The sequence below is a fragment of the Danio rerio genome, chromosome 25, assembly GCF_049306965.1.
Source record: "Danio rerio strain Tuebingen ecotype United States chromosome 25, GRCz12tu, whole genome shotgun sequence".
NCBI classification, from domain to species: Eukaryota; Metazoa; Chordata; class Actinopteri; order Cypriniformes; family Danionidae; genus Danio; species Danio rerio.
The window spans coordinates 864,967-883,154 of record NC_133200.1 but is presented as its reverse complement, the minus strand read 5'-3'; the positions used below and the strand labels follow the sequence as shown (position 1 = coordinate 883,154).

General features: G+C 40.7%; 2 protein-coding genes across 3 annotated transcripts in view; both read left to right on the top strand.

The window, feature by feature from the left end:
• The window catches only part of twf1a (twinfilin actin-binding protein 1a), a 606,573-nt gene that overhangs the window by 455,556 nt on the left and 132,829 nt on the right, over window positions 1–18,188 (top strand). The window lies entirely within an intron of this gene.
• The window catches only part of nell2a (neural EGFL like 2a), a 141,819-nt gene that overhangs the window by 78,998 nt on the left and 44,633 nt on the right, over window positions 1–18,188 (top strand).

Sequence of the window (18,188 nt, the reverse complement as noted above, 5' to 3'; positions counted from 1 at the left end):
TTAAAACAGTTAAGAAAACTAAGCTCACTCTGGCGATCAAACATAAACCAAACATAAATCAGTATAAATGCATCGTGCGTCATTGAATGCAGCAGTGTGTCTAATATGCAGACACACACTCGCAGGTATTCTGGGAAAAGAAATCCTCATTATAAGAGCTCTTTTCTGCTGAAACAGCGGATCTGAACTCCCAGCTTAAACATGGACTATTCCTGTAATTATTTTCAAGTGTTTGCTGTTGCTCTTCCACTAATTGCCCAGCGGTTACTGAAAACACACACATTCAGTGGCCGCATCTCTTCAGTTTATGGATTATCCGGAGCAAACATGCAGCTGTTCTGACTGCGCTTCGGAGATAATTAGTGAAAGCAATGCTACAGCCGATGAGCTTGATTCAGGAGATAAATGTCTGCATTACGCCAGTGTAGGTGCATCATGAAGAGCTGCGCGCTACCAGGAAAACAGCCTTTATTGTGTATTTCAGAGTTATTGATTGACTTGCGGTACACAGAGAGCGTCCCAGAGCTCCCTCCACAACTGATAAACACTGTTAACATTTAATTCCTCACGACCCCCTGAGATGAATATGAGAGAACTGATGGATTATATTCCTGCGCACGGATCGATATTAAAATGTCTGTGAGAGACGAGAGGCCGGCATTCCCAGAATTCATCAGCAGAAGTCGACACGGAGTCTCTTCACAGTGGAGACTTACTGAGATGAGCTGTAAAGCCGTAATCACAGATGCAGAAACCCCTGATGCTGATGAAAAGAGGAGCACTGAGCACCCGGCAGCAGCACACCGAGCATTATATATGCCTATAACTGCATGAAGCCGCGCACACTTACAATGCTCCATTCAGTCAATCACAGCTACACTCACACTTCTACATCAACCTGGCCATCAAAAACCTCCTATCTGCATTAAAAATGTAGAATCAGCCATTCATCATACTGTAAATGACATAGAGATATGCTGACAGCTGCTCCAAATACCTCAGTAACATCTTAGCAACCATCCAGAACACCACAGCAACAACCCAGAACACCTCAGCAACACCTAAAACACTGCCTGGAACTGCTTAACAACAACCCGGAACACATCAGAAGCAACCCAAAATACCTCGGCAACACTTAAAACAACATAGCAACCATCCAGAGCAGTTTAACAACACCCCTAGCCATCTAGAACCACTAACAACTCAGAACACCTCAGTAACATCTTAGCAACCACCCAGAACACCTCAGCAACACCATAGCAACACCTAAACCACCGCTTAGAACATCTTAGCAACCACCCAGAACACCTCAGCAACACCATAGCAACACCTAAACCACCGCTTAGAACATCTTAGCAACCACCCAGAACACCTCAGCAACACCATAGCAACACCTAAACCACCGCTTAGAACATCTTAGTAACCATCCAGAACACCACAGCAACATCTTAGGAACTACTTGGAACACCGTAGTAACAGCTTAACAATGACCCAGAACACCTCAGTGACAACCCAAAATACCTCTGCAACACTTAAAACAACATAGCAACCATCCAGAGCACTTCAAAAACATCCCTAGCTACCTGGAACAACTAACTTCCCAGAACACCTCAGTAACATCTTAGCAACCACCCAGAACACCTCAGCAACACCATTGCAACAACTAAACCACTGCCTATAACATATTAGCAACCATCCAGAACACCACAGCAACATCTTAGGAACTACTTGGAACACCTTAGTAACAGCTTAGCAATGACCCAAAACACCTAACAAACCAGAACACCTCAGCAACACCATAGCAACACCCAAACCACTGCCTAGAACATCTTAGTAACCACCCAGAACACCAGAGCAACATCTTAGGAACTACACCGTAGTAACAGCTTAACAATGACCCAGAACACCTCAGTGACAACCCAAAATACCTCGGCAACACTTAAAACAACATAGCAACCATCCAGAGCAGTTTAACAACACCTTTAGCCATCTCGAACCATCAACTACCCAGAACACCTCAGTAACATCTTAGCAACCACCCGGAACACCACGATAACCCCTCAGGAACCACCGACAACTTGACAACACTTTTAACGCACTTTAGCAACTATCTGAAGACCATAGCAATACCTTAGCAATCATCTAGATCACCATATCAACAACCAATAAAACCTTTGGAACCATCTAAATCCCCTTAACAACCAATAATCATCTCAGCAACCACCCAGAACCCCTTAGCAATTGTCTAGAACACCTTAGCATCCACCCACAATACCAGACACCTACAACAATCACCCAGAGCTCCTCAGAAAGGCAATAGCAACTATATAACAACATTAAACCATCTAGGCAACAATCAGAATATGATTAATACATTACTGCAACAATACAGAAGCACCTTAGCAACCACCTGAAACACCCGAGCAACCCCTAACACCTAGAACAACTTAGCAACTAGACAAACTTCTAACAACACTTTAATAACAAAATAGAACTCTACAGTAACACCCTAACAACAATCTAGATAACCTTGACAACCCAGAAAACCTGAGGAACTACATAGATTACCTTAGCAACCAGACAACCACAACAATCGCACAAATATATTCAGTAAGACAATAGCAAGCATATAACAATGATAAAATAGTCTAGGCAACAACCCAGAACACCTAAGCAACACCACTATAAAACTTTAACACCTTAGCAACAACCCAAAACACTTCATCAATCACCTGAAGACTACAACAGTACCTTAGCAACCACCTAGATCACATTAAAAGCTGCCCAGTACACCATAGCAACCACCCAGAACATGTCAGTAACCACATAAAAGACCTTAGTTTCACCTTAGCAACCATCCAACAATATCCAAGCATCCACGCACAACACCTTAGCAACATCACTTTATGAACACCTTAGCAACCACCTAGATCACAATAAAAGGTGCCCAGTACACCATAGCAACCACCCAAAATATGTCAGTAACCACATAAAAGACCTTAGTTTCACCTTAGCAACCATCTAACACCATCCTTGCACAACACCTTAGCAACAACACTTTATGAACACCTTAGCAACCATCCAACACCATCCAAGCATCCACGGAGAACACCTTAGCAACAACACTTTATAAACACCTTAGCAACCACCTGGATTACAATAAAAGCTCCCCAGTACACCGTAGCAACCACCTAAACACCTCAGCAATCACCCAGCACCATGTTAACACCTTAACAACCACATAGCTACCACCCAGTAACCACTCAGCCCTAGCACCCCATAGCAACACCCTAACATTCACCAAGAACACCTTAGCGACATTGTAAGTTTTATTGTTGCTAAGATGTTAGAGTATTGCTAGTAGCACCCTAGCAACCACCTATAACACATCAGGAATCACCCAGAACACCCAGCACAATGCTAACACCTTAGCAACCACATAGCTACTACCTAGTAACCACTCAGCCCTAGCAATGACATAACAACATCTAACTAACCCCATAGCAACACCCTAACATTCAGCAAGAACACCTTAGCGACATTTTTATATTATATTGTTGCTAAACTGTTCTTGGTAACACCCTAACAACCACCCATAACACCCTAACAACACTACAGCATCAGAAAGTAAGGCCAGTAGCAACATGGCGAGTCATTAACACACAGTGCAACAATATTCCAGCATCAGTGCAGCATAGCGAAGCTCTTAATCCTCCTGCAGCAGCCCACAACACCACAGCCATGATTTATCAATGCGCCGCTAACCAATTAATAAAGCTGCTGATCCAGGCCGCTACAGCATTGTGCTGGAAACAAAGGTTGTGTGTTTGAAGCTCAGGGAACGCACTCCAAATGTTGCGCAGCCAAACGCATCAGTGTAATTGCACAAATAATCATCCCATCTGACAGTGTTTGGATGCGCAGCTCGTCCCGCCCCTGCCTCTCGCCACTGCCAGCGCTCCAGCAGACAGATTGCGTTTTCATTTGATGCATGAAAATAAAAGAGTGTTTTGCGGAGTTTTGTGTTGCCGGGGTGTTTCATTACGTAAAAAGCGGCTTTTGGAAGATATTCTGGGAATGCTCGTGCGTCTGCATTGGTTTCTCCGTCCTGGCGGAGTCTATTGTTTCAAAGCGAACGCGATGCCAGGCTCCGCTGCGCTCTGCCAACTTCTCCTCTGCTTGTCCCAGCGCTACTTTAATTTCATCCCCCTCTTTTTGAGCTCCGCTTCATGAGAAAAGCTGAATAAAAACCCGCTCGCAGTGTGTGTGTGTGTGTGTGTGTGCCAGCAGTACGTAATTAAAGAGCGCCCATATGTATACCCCGAAAGTGAGATGCATGATATTGGAAAAATATATATATATAGCTCTGAGGCAGAATGGTGGCGCAGCGGGTAGCACAATCACCTCACACCAAGAAGGTTGCTGGTTCGAGCCCCAGCTGTGTCAGTTGGTGTGTCTGTGTGGAGTTTGCATGTTCTCCTCTGGTTGGCGTGGGTTTCCTCCGGGTGCTCCGGTTTCCCCCACAGTCCAAACACATGCACTATAGGGGAACTGGGTGAGCTAAATTGTCCGTTGTGTATATGTGTGTGAGTCAGAGTGAACAGGTGTTTCCCAGTGATGGGTTGCAGCTGGAAAGGCATCCCCTGCGTAAAACATGCTGGATAAGTTGGCGGTTCATTCCGCTGTGGTGACCCCAGATTAATAAAGGGACTAAGCTGAAAACGAATGAATGAATGAATGTATATGTCTGTTTAAACACACACCAAAAACCCAGACAGCATCTATTTATGACTATGGAGCGCATCAGCTGACAGTCATGCACTACTACAGGGGTGGCCAACCCTGTTCCTGGAGAGCCACCTTCCTGCAGATTTCAGTTGCTACCCATATCAAACACACCTGCCTGTAATTGTCACGTGGTGTTCAGGGCCTAATTTATTGGTTCAGGTGTGTTTGATAAGGGTTGCAACTGAATCTGCAGGAAGGTGGCTCTCCAGGAACCGGGTTGGCCACCCCTACACAATTACATGACTGTTTCGAGGATTGCACAGGGCGTCAACGGCGCCTGTAATGCAAAAAAAAAGGGAATTCCACTGTTTTAAATATTCATTTCAAAGTGTTTTCATGCCTATATAAAAGCACAGAACAGATTTACATTTAAGAGCAAGGGGTGTCCTGGTGTGGGGTTGTGTATAGACCTTTTTCATGGCTGCTGCATGGAGGGCGCCATAGCGAACAGCATCTTCCGGTAGAATGCTAAAATCTTCTGTTTACAGCGTGTACAACTGGTAATTTGCGCTCCGAAAATGGGTTTCAATAACGTTTTTAATGGATAACAGAGTGTTTTTGTGACACACAACTTATAAATGTGTCTGTTAAAGCCGTTATAATCTGTCACATGTGGTTCAAGCGCGTCAGAAATACGAGAAAAACGTTCTCCTAGTTCACATGTCTGCCGTCAGAAATACAGTGTGTGTGTGATCCCGGCCTGTCAGCTGTTAGCTCAGCGGCTCTTTAACACACACACACACCCACAGAGAGAGACAGAGAGAGAGAGAGCAAACCAGAGTACTGGCATGAAACTTAACAGGTATGAAAGTCGTGCAATTTACAAAAATGAGCAATAAAAGTCTGTTATTGATCCTCTGCTGCTGATCTGCTGTTCATTCTAATCGTGAGCCGTTTGTGTTTTATTTCGTGTGTTGTTTTCACCACGGTTTGTGTTTTTCTGTCATTTGGAAATGACACTAGCCTATATTTTCACTTTGTCACAGTTATTAAATCAGTGTGTCAGTGGCACAGTACAGGCTACGTGTGTGTGTGTCAAAACATTTTGGTGAACTACATTAGTTTGGGCTGGTAATATATGTAAAATAAAGAGAAAATGTTGACTTTAGCGATGACGAGGCTTCATTTAAACTGCAGAAGATGCCGTCTGACACCGAGGGGAAAACGCCTCACAGCAGCTGTTTTCCATCCTATTAGATCACATTTCTCTAAATGATCAGTCCAGGAGATGCTGCTGATGGACAACAGTATTAGATAAAGAGGATAAAAGCAGGTAAAAGAGTAAAACTATCGTTTCAAAGCTGTCCAAATGTGACTGTTTACACGCATCAGCTGCCGACCGGAAGTTCTCAGCATTCTCCTTGCGCATACACACAAAGCATAATGGGTAATTTTGCGTTCCAAGAAAAAGGTCTATAGGGAGGATCAGCTCATTATTGCCGCCCTTTCTAGAAAGATTGAAAATACGGGAGAAAAACGGGAAAATACCTTTACTGGATGATATCGGGATAGAACTGTAAAATACAGGAGAATCCCAGGAAAACCGAGAGGGTTGACATGTATGTCAATGACGTCATGTGAAAACAACCTATAATGAGGAAATTTCAGTTTGCGAGCGAGCTAATGTCTAGAAATGAATGGAAGTGAATGAGAGCAGAAGTCTCCAGCCAAAAAGATTTCACAATTGTCTGCATCTGCTCATATGCCAAGAATGGGCATGGGATGATAACCAGTTTCAAGGTTTACCGCGGTGTGGAAAAGTCAAGGTTTTAAAACCGCAAGCATTTTCTGTTTTACCGTTACTAAGGTAAAAACATTTGGAGATGGACACAATTCTAACATTTTTGGCTCTACATCAGCACAATGGATTTAAAATGAAACAAACAAGACGTGCTTTAACTGCAGACTGTCAGCTTTAATTTGAGGGCGTTTACATCCAAATCAGGTGAACGCTGGAGGAATTACAACAGTTTGAATATGTGCCTCCCACTTGTAAAGGGACCAAAGTTAATTGGACAGAATAATAATTATAAATCAAAATTCACCTTTTTAATACTTGGTTGCAAATCCTTTGCAGTCGATAACAGCCTGACGTCTGGAACACATAGACATCACCAGACGCATTGTTTTTTTTTTTAGCCAGGCATTTAAATAGAACTTATTGTAGAGCAGTGATCACAATACCGTGATACCACCGGAATACCGGAAGCCGTGATGTTTTATCCAAGGTTATCATATCATCAGAAACATATACCGGCCCATGCCTACTCAAGAGTAAGGTCAATGCACACATTGTGATGCTGAAACCATATTCTACAGCCCTACTCGAAAGCATCTGACTGTTAATGAGACGGAGGCGCTCTCCAGCCTCAAACGCTGTGAAATGATTTTGTGCGCTCCTCCTGCTAATAACACCACAGGTGCTGTAATTAATAGCTCCAGCGCCTCTGTTTGCTTAAGATGGAAACCCAGAGAGAGCTTTTCCTCTTCTTCAACATTTACACACTTCACACATGGCTAATCCAGACCCGCGTCCACCCTGATAAGCCTAATGAAGCGCTCTCTCTCTCTCTCTCTCTCTCTCTCTCTCTCTCTCTCTCTCTCTCTCTCTCCGCAGAGGAGGTAATTAGTGGAGAAACGCCGAGCGCAGCGCTTTGTTCTGCGCAGAACTCTATTGATAAATGTTTGATTGGTGGAGTGCAGATGGCCGCCGGCTTTACGTCTGAGTTCTGAAGCTACGAGGCGTTAAACAAACTCTCATCTGTTCGCTCAGCTCGCTTTTGACAAATATGGACGATCTATTACACTGGAAGCGCTTGTGTACTTTAGATTGTAGAGCTCATGTAGTGGTGTTCAGTAGGTGACAGTGTAGCGGCTAGATTAATGCACATGACAGATGCTGTAATCTAAAGCGATGTACACTGCTACACTCCTCTTCTGTTTACATTTTGCTCTTTGTTTTGAGGCTTCGCAATGACGCGTGCTAAAGACCTAAAGCTAAAGAGCAACATGTTAAAAGTCGAGGAAGTTAACAACAGAGTAACACATTTACACAACAGTTGCCTAGCAAACACCTTAACAACAGTATAGCAACTTATTAACACTATAGCTATTACAAAGATCACTTGGGTACAGCAATACAGCAACATGTTTACATCTTACATCTGCATATTAGTGACCTACCTATGTTTACATCTCCATATTAGTAGCCTAGCAACAACTCCGAACAACTTAGTAACACTGTAACAACATTTGAACACTCTAGCAACAATATAGTTACATTTCAACACTGAACACCTTACAACAACTCCCAGAACACCTTAGCAAGAAAAATAAACACCCTATTATCAATACAACATCAACAGTTTACCCTAGCAACTGGAAATCAGTTTCCAGACAACTCAGAACACTTTAGTAACATTGTAGCAACATTTCAACACTCTAGTAATAATATAGTTGCATCACAACACCTTAGCAACCGCCAGAATACATTAGCAACAACACATCTACTCCCAGAACACAGTGCGATGTAAACACCCTATTTGAACACCCTAAAGATCAACCAAAACACATTAACAACTAATACAGCAAACATTTAGACCTCAGCAACAGCATATCAGATGCCTAGCAACCACTCAGAACCCATTAGTGACAATGTAGCAACATTTGACCACTCTCTGATAACAATATAGTAACATTTTAACACTGTAGCAACAACCGCAGTGAAGATATAGCAACAACACACCATAGCAACACCACAAATACATGTTTACAATGTCACATTAGTTGCCTAGAAACTACCCAAAATATCCCAACAACAATATAGCCATATTTTAACACTAAAACAACCACAAAGGTCACTTGGCTACAGCAATACATCAACATGTTTACATCTAACATCTGCATATTAGTAACCTAGCAACTACTCTGAACAACTTAGTTACACTGTAGCAACATTCAAAAACTCCAGCAACAATATAGTTACATTTCAACACTGTAGCAACTCCCAGAACACTTAGCAATGAAAAAAACACCCTATCATCAATACAACAACAACAGTTTACCCTAGCAACTGGAAATCAGTTTCCGAGCAGCCAACCAGAGCCCCTTAGCAACAACACTGCAACATTTTAACACCTTAAAAACAACCAAAACACATTAATAACTATACAGCAAACATTTACACCCTAGCAACAGCATATCTATAGCCTAGCAACAACTCAGAACACTTTAGTAACATTGTAGCAACCGCCAGAATACATTAGCAATAACACATTTACTCCCAGAACACAGTGACGATATAGAACACCCTATTTAAACACCCTAAAGATCAACCAAAATACATTAACAACTAATACAGCAAACATTAAGACCTCAGCAACAGCATTTCAGATGCCTAGCAACCACTCAGAACCCATTATTGACAATGTAGCAACATTTGACCACTCTCTGATACAATATAGTAACATTTTAACACTGTAGCAACAACCAGAACACTGCAGTGAAGATATGGCAACAACACACCATAGCAACAACACAAGTACATGTTTACAACGTCACACTAGTTGCCTAGAAACCACCCAAAATATCCCAACAACAATGCAGCAATATTTTAACACTATAGCAACCACAAAGGTCACTTGGCTACAGCAATACATCAACATGTTTACATCTAACATCTGCATATTAGTAACCTAGCAACTACTCTGAACAACTTAGCAACACTGTAGCAACATTCAAAAACTCCAGCAACAATATAGTTACATTTCAACACTGTAGCAACTCCCAGAACACTTAGCAATGAAAAAAACACCCTATCATCAATACAACAACAACAGTTTACCCTAGCAACTGGAAATCAGTTTCCAAGCAGCCAACCAGAGCCCCTTAGCAACAACACTGCAACATTTTAACACCTTAAAAACAACCAAAACACATTAATAACTATACAGCAAACATTTACACCCTAGCAACAGCATATCTGTAGCCTAGCAACAACTCAGAACACTTTAGTAACATTGTAGCAACCGCCAGAATACATTAGCAATAACACATTTACTCCCAGAACACAGTGACGATATAGAACACCCTATTTAAACACCCTAAAGATCAACCAAAATACATTAACAACTAATACAGCAAACATTAAGACCTCAGCAACAGCATTTCAGATGCCTAGCAACCACTCAGAACCCATTATTGACAATGTAACAACATTTGACCACTCAAATGATAACAATATAGTAACATTTTAACACTGTAGCAACAACCAGAACACCGCAGTGAAGATATGGCAACAACACACCATAGCAACAACACAAATACCTGTTTACAACGTCACACTAGTTGCCTAGAAACCACCCAAAATATCCCAACAACAATGCAGCAATATTTTAACACTATAGCAACCACAAAGGTCACTTGGCTACAGCAATACATCAACATGTTTACATCTAACATCTGCATATTAGTAACCTAGCAACTACTCTGAACAACTTAGTAACACTGTAGCAACATTCAAAAACTCCAGCAACAATATAGTTACATTTCAACACTGTAGCAACTCCCAGAACACTTAGCAATGAAAAAACACCCTATCATCAATACAACAACAACAGTTTACCCTAGCAACTGGAAATCAGTTTCCGAGCAGCCATCCAGAGTAACACTGCAACATTTTAACACCTTAAAAACAACCAAAACACATTAATAACTATACAGCAAACATTTACACCCTAGCAACAGCATATCTGTAGCCTAGCAACAACTCAGAACACTTTAGTAACATTGTAGCAACCGCCAGAATACATTAGCAATAACACATTTACTCCCAGAACACAGTGACGATATAGAACACCCTATTTAAACACCCTAAAGATCAACCAAAATACATTAACAACTAATACAGCAAACATTAAGACCTCAGCAACAGCATTTCAGATGCCTAGCAACCACTCAGAACCCACAACCAGAACACCGCAGTTAAGATATAGCAACAACAAACCATAGCAACAACACAAATACATGTTTACAACGTCACACTAGTTGGATCAATTAGTTGGACAGAGTGGCCACACAGCAAGAAGGTGTTTCTGTGTGGAGTTTGCATGTTCTCCCCGTGTTGGCGTGGGTTTCTTCCGGGGGCTCCGGTTTCCCCCACAGTCCAAACACATGCGTTACAACAGAATTGATCAACTGTGTATGAGTGTGTGAATAAGTGTGTAAGAGTGTTTCCCAGTACTGGGTTGCAGCTGGAAGGCCATCTGCTGTGCAAAACATATGCTAAAAATAGTAGGTGGTTGATTCCGCTGTGGTGACCTCAGAAATAGAGAATAAGCTGTAAGATGATGAATGCATGAGGTTGATATCTGCATGGAATTGCTCTGGTGCAGGTACAGCCCATAATAACTGCTGCAGCAGCAGAGCCCGCGGACACTCTCAATTGGCCCTTTTCTAATCCTCTGCACTGAAGAATGAGCCTCACACACACAGGGAGATAGGTGTGTGTGTCTCAGATAACAGCTTTCTCACACACCGCAGGAAAGACTAATAACAGCAGCAGAGATTATGGGCTAATCGTTGGAGACGCTCGAGGGCCGAACACTGAGAAACACAAGAACTGAGAGATTCAGTGGACGCTCGTGATGATGCAGAGAAACAGAGGAGAGAAGAGGAGCTGTGCTTCCAAAATCAATTAGTTACTTAGTAAACCTGTTATAATTTACAACTATTTAGTTGATTTAACCTATTTTTTAATAATTATGCACATAAATAATTTACCTAATAATTTTATGGCCTACATTTTCAAAATAACGTCAACTAATCGCTTCGCACAGTGTATAAATAACACTAAGGGCTCTATCATACACCCGGCGCAATGTGGCGCAAGGTGCGATGCAATTGTTATTTGCTAGTTTCAGCTTGGCGCATGAGTTGTTTTGACGTTTTGCGCTACGCTGTTTAAATAGCAAATGCATTTGCGCTCATATGTGCGCCCATAGGCGTTCTGCTCTAAAAAAGCAGGTGTGTTTTGGCGCGTTGCTGTTATGAGAAACTGTAATAGTCTGTTTTATAGACCAGAACAAACTCGGTCTATTGTCCAGCGCAGAGCACGTTAGTTGTGCGCCTCTCTTACACACTGCTTAATACACACAAGATGTAGAGCAATACGCAAATATCTTTACAGATGACAAAGAATTAAAATATTAAGGATATATTTACAGGATATAATAAGAATAGATATAGGATATAAATATAAAGGATTAAAATATTACTAAACATATTATTTTCTAGCCTACATGAATATAAACACCACTGCCTTCATGCCTTCTTCATCTCGGGAGGCTTTTTCAGTTCATTCATAATAGTTTTGCTTTTGTATAATGTTATTATTATTAGCAGTATTATTTATTATATCCATATTTATATTTGTTTTAATAAAAACAAGCTTAGATTTGTCCACGTGCAGGTTTAAGACCATATGGGGCACAGCATGTGTTTTAGGATGTAACTCAGGTTTTTGAGCACACTTCATTATTATTGTTCATTTATTTGTTTGCTGGAGATTAGAACTGAATTTAGAAATAGTTTTGAAATGAATATTTGCGCTTAACAAACTGAATTAATTATTTATAGGCTAATTGATGTCTTTACGTACAAGGTTTCCTTATCCACGAGAGCGAAAGTGAAAGTAAGTAATGAGGAGGCTCATCTCTCATTCTCGCGCTGCAGATGCTCTGTTTAACTGTGTTCTTGCTAGTGTAATGTTCAGCTTTTCTACTTACAAAGTCCATCATGTAAGCAAAAAAAAAATTAGTTTTTCCTTTTGACATAATATTATTTTGCTTACCCCATTGGCAGATTATTTAGCTTGTTTTAAGAAAAACTCACTTAATTTTGGCATATTATTGCTAAAAACAAGGCAATATGTTTTGCTTGTCTAGAAAATTCTTCTTGATTTAAGAATTGTGAGATATTTGTACTAGAAACAAGACAAAAATCTAAGTAAGAAAAGCATTTTTTGCAGTGTATGGCACGACGCAGCTGGCTCTTAAAGGGAATGAGAGATGAGACTCTGATTGGTTTATTCTTAAAGCACACCTATAACTCATTAAGAGAATAAGCTCAACCCTTTTAGACCATGCACAACAGCGCAAAGCGGATTTTTCCATCCCTAAATTAGCAAAAGTGGATTCTGACACTCAACTAATGCATTTGCGCCCTGCGCTTTGCGCATGGATCATCAAAATAGAGCCCATGTTTATATTTCTCATTTAAAACAAAATATTACAGACTGATGTTTTTTTTTGACCGTTTAACTCTGTGTTTAGTAGTTTTGGAAAATATAAACAGAAGTTTCCATATACTGCTAACATACAGATGAAGTCAGAATTATTAGCCCCCCTCCATGATGACAGCACATAATATTAGACTAGATGTTCTTCAACACACTAGTGTTCAGCTTAATGTGACATGTAAAGGCTTCACTAGGGTAATTAGGGTAAAGTTAGGGTAATTAGGCAAGTCATTGTATAACAGTGGTTTGTTCTGGAGACAATCCAACACTAATATTGCTGAAGGGGCCAATAGAATTGACCTTAAAATGAGTTTAAAACAATTAAGAACTGCTTTTATTCTAGCAAAAGTAAAACAAATCAGACTTTTCCCAAAAGAACAAATATTAGAGGAAATACTGTGATAAATTCCTGAATCTGTTCAACATCATGTGGGAAATATTTGAGAAAGAATAAATATTTCACAGGAGGGCGAATAATTCTGACTTCATTTGTATAATTCCTCTGTGAGTTTATGTTTTAAGGTTTTTTCACTGCACACGTCACGTCTGTAATGCTGTAAATGAATAAATCCAACATTATGAACTGTTTTTGCACCAGTTATTGTGGGTTGCATTTGAGCTGGTCCAGCTAGAGTCCGTGCTGGGCTTTTGTACAGTCAGCAGCAGATTATAGAGAAGCAAAACCTTCATTCTGGGGTTCAAGAGCCGGACTGCTGCGGTGCGACTTCTCTTTTGATCGCAACACTTTCATTCAGACCCAAATTTCAGCTCAATAAAAAAACGTCCGGGAGTTCCAGACTGCAGCAGTGAAACGCTCGGCTTCTTTCACAGGGTTAAATGAAGGTTAGCGGACGGACAGAAAGCATGAAGATGCATTCAGTGAGCCTAAAATGTGCAGGATTTTAGCCTCGGTTTTGGTTGAAAACATTTCATAAATATGCAGAATTAAAATACAGTTGAGTCAAAATTATTCGCCCTGATTTGATTTTTTTTTTCTAATATTTCCCAGATGATGTTGAACAGATTCAGGAAATTTTCACAGTATTTCCTCTAATATTTGTTCTTCTGGAGAAAGTCTTGTTTGGGCTTGAATAAAAGCAGTTCTTAATGGTTTTAAAGTCATTTTAAGGTGTAACGAAGTGGCTGACACAGAGGGATCCATTTGCAGTATTTTTAATAAACACAGTTTAATGACAAATAGCACACAGATGTTGTGCGTGCGCAAACTCACATCAAACACAGCAGGATATCGTCGTTGGGCTGGCGGCAGGTAGACACAGGATGAGTATGCAGGCACGGGTCAGAGGCAGGCGGCTAGTATCAGAGTCGATTAGCAGGCTAGAGTTCAAGGCAGGCGGCGTGGATCAAAGTCGGGGTTCAGGCAAAGGTACAAGGTAGGCGGCAGGCAAGTCTGGGTCAGTAAACGAAGCAAGATCACAGCGGGAAAGCAGGCAAGGATGAGCGTGTGTGTGTGTGCTGCTTATATGTGTGAGTGTGTGATTAACTGGATGAGCCACAGGTGTGCCAGCTGTCAGTGTAAGTGGATGACGTAATGGTTTAGAAGTCCGGTGATGGTGACCTCTGCTGGCCAGCAAGGGGAATGACAGTCGGTGACATAAGGTCAATATTATTGGCCCCTTCAGCAATATTAGTGTTGGACTGACTCCAGAACAAACCACTGTTATACAATGACTTGCCTAATTACCCTAACTTTACCCTAATTACCCTAGTGAAGCCTTTACATGTGACTTTCATGGCCCGTTTCCACTGAGTGGTATGGTTTGGTACGCTTTTATGGCCGTTTCCACTGTCAAAAGGCGTACCGAACTGAACCGTACTGCACCACTTTTTTCTGCACCCTTTTGAAAGGGTACCAAACACGAGAAAAGGTACCAAAAGGCGGAGCTAGACGCGCAGCTGAACGCTATTGGTTTACAGAGATACGTCATTCGCTTACGCAACAAGCCAGAATGAAAGCAAAAGAGCCGCCATGTTTAATACACAGCCGAGAGATCTTTTACAGCGTAAATATTCATACATATAATAACGAGTCATGGTCAAGCCGGGCTCTTGATGAACAGCCACAACGCCAAAAGAAGAGCAGATTTACCCTGTGCCCCGTAGTTTTTTACGAGCCAGTCTGAAGCGCGAGCGGTTTCGCTTTCTTGGGTCTACATCTGAAATAACAAACTCCTTGAGCTGATGATGATAACCTGCACTAAGTTATTGACGTGCTTTTAAAACCCGATCCTGTCAGACACTGACAAACGCGAGAGTGAAGCGCGAAAAAGCAAAGGAGAAAAGGAGCAGCAAACGTGAACAAACTGCCCTGTTTAACTATTAACATCAGCTTCTGGACTATTATCAACTCAGAATGACAGAGTAGTCCCTGCGAACTACAGTGGCGAAAGAACTACATATCCACACATTCCTTCGTGGCTACACCCGGTCTTTCATATTCACTGATTGCATTCACAGCTGTCTCTGTTTCCCCGTTGATTACCTGGACTATATATTCAGCCATTCCACCTCTGTTTGTTAGTTCGTCGTTCGTCTTTGTCGGTATGTTGGTTCCTGATTCCAGTCTGTATCCTGTTATTCTTGTTAAAGTCTAGTTCGAGTTTAATCTGCTTGAGTTCTTAAGTTTGTTTGTGTGTTTATTTTGTTACTTTGATTTTGGGATTTTTGTCAGTCACTGCACAATACATCAATTAAGCTGCACTTGGATTCTACACCTGTTTTTGTTCCTGTTTTGATCACGTGACAGAGTGACTCTCTAACAGAGACTCCACGTGCTGCTGAAGATTGCACACAGATGACGTGTGCTCTGACTGTGGGCTGTATTTTGTGTTTTTGAACCTAAATAAGTACTAAATGTCTGCTGTGTGGAGTTCTTCTGTAGTTGGTATCATATCAGAGACAGTAAGGGTCTGTATGTGTTCATATATGTTCATTTATATATTTATTTTATATAATCACAGCGGTTACAGTAGCCTATTTCACACTCTCATTGATCTGCAGTTATAATCAACTGATGTTGATAAAGTCAGTAATAAACGTTTGTACAGAAGTATTGAAGTGTGTGAAGCGTCTGTGTTGTGAGAAGTGCTGCTCATATGGTATGTAAGCGACCCGTACAGCTTTACTGTAGACATTTATTCGAGCGAAAATGACGTCGACTGAAACTCTCGGTCGTACACCACACACACTAAAAGGGTACCCTTGGTAGTGGAAATGCATGGTAACCAGTACCGACCCGAACCGTACCATTCTGTACCGCCATAAGCTGAACACTAGAGTCTTGAAGAATATCTAGTCTAATATTATGTGCTGTCATCATGACAAAGAGGAAATAAATCAGTTATTAGAGATGAGTTATTAACACTATTATGATTAGAAATGTGCTGGGAAAAATCCCTCCATTAATAATTTTGACTACAGTATATTATAAATGCATAATATATCATTTATTTGCAATATTGTTTTACTGGAATGATGAAAACACTGCTGCTTCTCCCCCTCATACTTACTAGAAGCAAAATGTTAGTTATTATATCCGGACTAAAAATAAGTTTTGCATAAACCTTGCTACACTGTGCTTTAAACTAGAACATCTCTCGCTAAAGGGGTAAATAAAGCGAACTTAATTCAGGATATCATCTCTGAGAGCAAACAAATCCTAAATACTCTAATAATTTAACCCTTTGCAGGTTTTTTTATGTGGGCGGCACGGTGGCTCAGTGGTCAGCACTGTGGCCTCACAGCAAGAAGGTCGCTGGTTCGAGTCCCAGCTGGCATTCCTGTGTGGAGTTTGCATGTTCTCCTCGTGTTGGCATAGGTTTCCTTCGCGTGCTGCGGTTTCCTTCACAGTCCAAACACATGCGCTATAGGAGAACTGATCTACTAAACTGGCCACATGTATGCGTGTGTGTGTGTGTGTGTGTGTGAATGGGTGTTTCCCAGTATTGGGGTGCAGCTAGAAGTGCATCTGTCGTGTAATACATATACTGGAATAGTTGGTGGTTCATTCCGCTTTGGTGACCGCTGATAAATAAAGGGAGTAAGCTGAAGGGAAATGAATGAATGCTCGTTGTGTTGCTTTGACTTATTTAGTGTTATTGATACACTGTAGAAAGCCATTAGTTGACTTTATTTTAAAAATGCAAGCCTTAAAATATGTAAGTAAATTAACAATGTGCATAATTATAAAGGATAAGATAAACAAACTAAATAGTTACAAATTATTACATAATAAGTAGCTAATTAATTTTGACAGTGTATGCTATATTAATTGCACCAATATTCAAGGGTTATAACGCTTTTTTATTATTAATTCTAATTCCAGTTGTAATTGTAGCACTGTAAATATAAACTTGAAATGAGTTACATTTTAGCATGTAATAGTGCCATTGTTAAACAATCCATGCGCTTACTACAGTAATCATTACAAATTATGCATAATTACATGCATCTAACCGTAATCCAAAGCTTTGACCTTGCATGTAATTAAATAATATTACTCAAAGTAGTTAATTAAATACATAATAGTATTAAATTACAGTAACACCAATGAAACAGCACAAAAATGATCAACTTCTCAATTTCTGATATAGTTTGTTCATGCATTAATTAAGAAATGAAAATAAATTATGCATTTGTTTAGTAAATTACTTTGATTTGTGATATTGCAATTTCATTTGACCATCAAGCATCAATTAACAAAACATTTAATTAATTAATTCATACTTGTGCTGTATCATGATTAAAGATAATGTAAATTCATGTATGTGAATGTAAATAATGTGAAAGTAATGTAAATTTGAGTATGCAAATGTACATAATGTAAATATAATGTAGATTCCTGATATCAGCAGCCAATCAGGAGTGGTTTAGAGTTATTTTAGTGCGTCTCGGCGTGAGACTGTTAAAGTGCAGGCCGTGTTTCTGAGCTCACAGCAGTGATTCAGTAATTCAGCTTTTGTCTTTTTGCCTCCTGCTGGAGCGATGACGCTTTAAAACACTGATCACGTCCAAACACTGCGTCTGCACGCGACACAACACACAAACCCTCATCTGTCTCTGAGCACCTCACTTCTGTTGATCA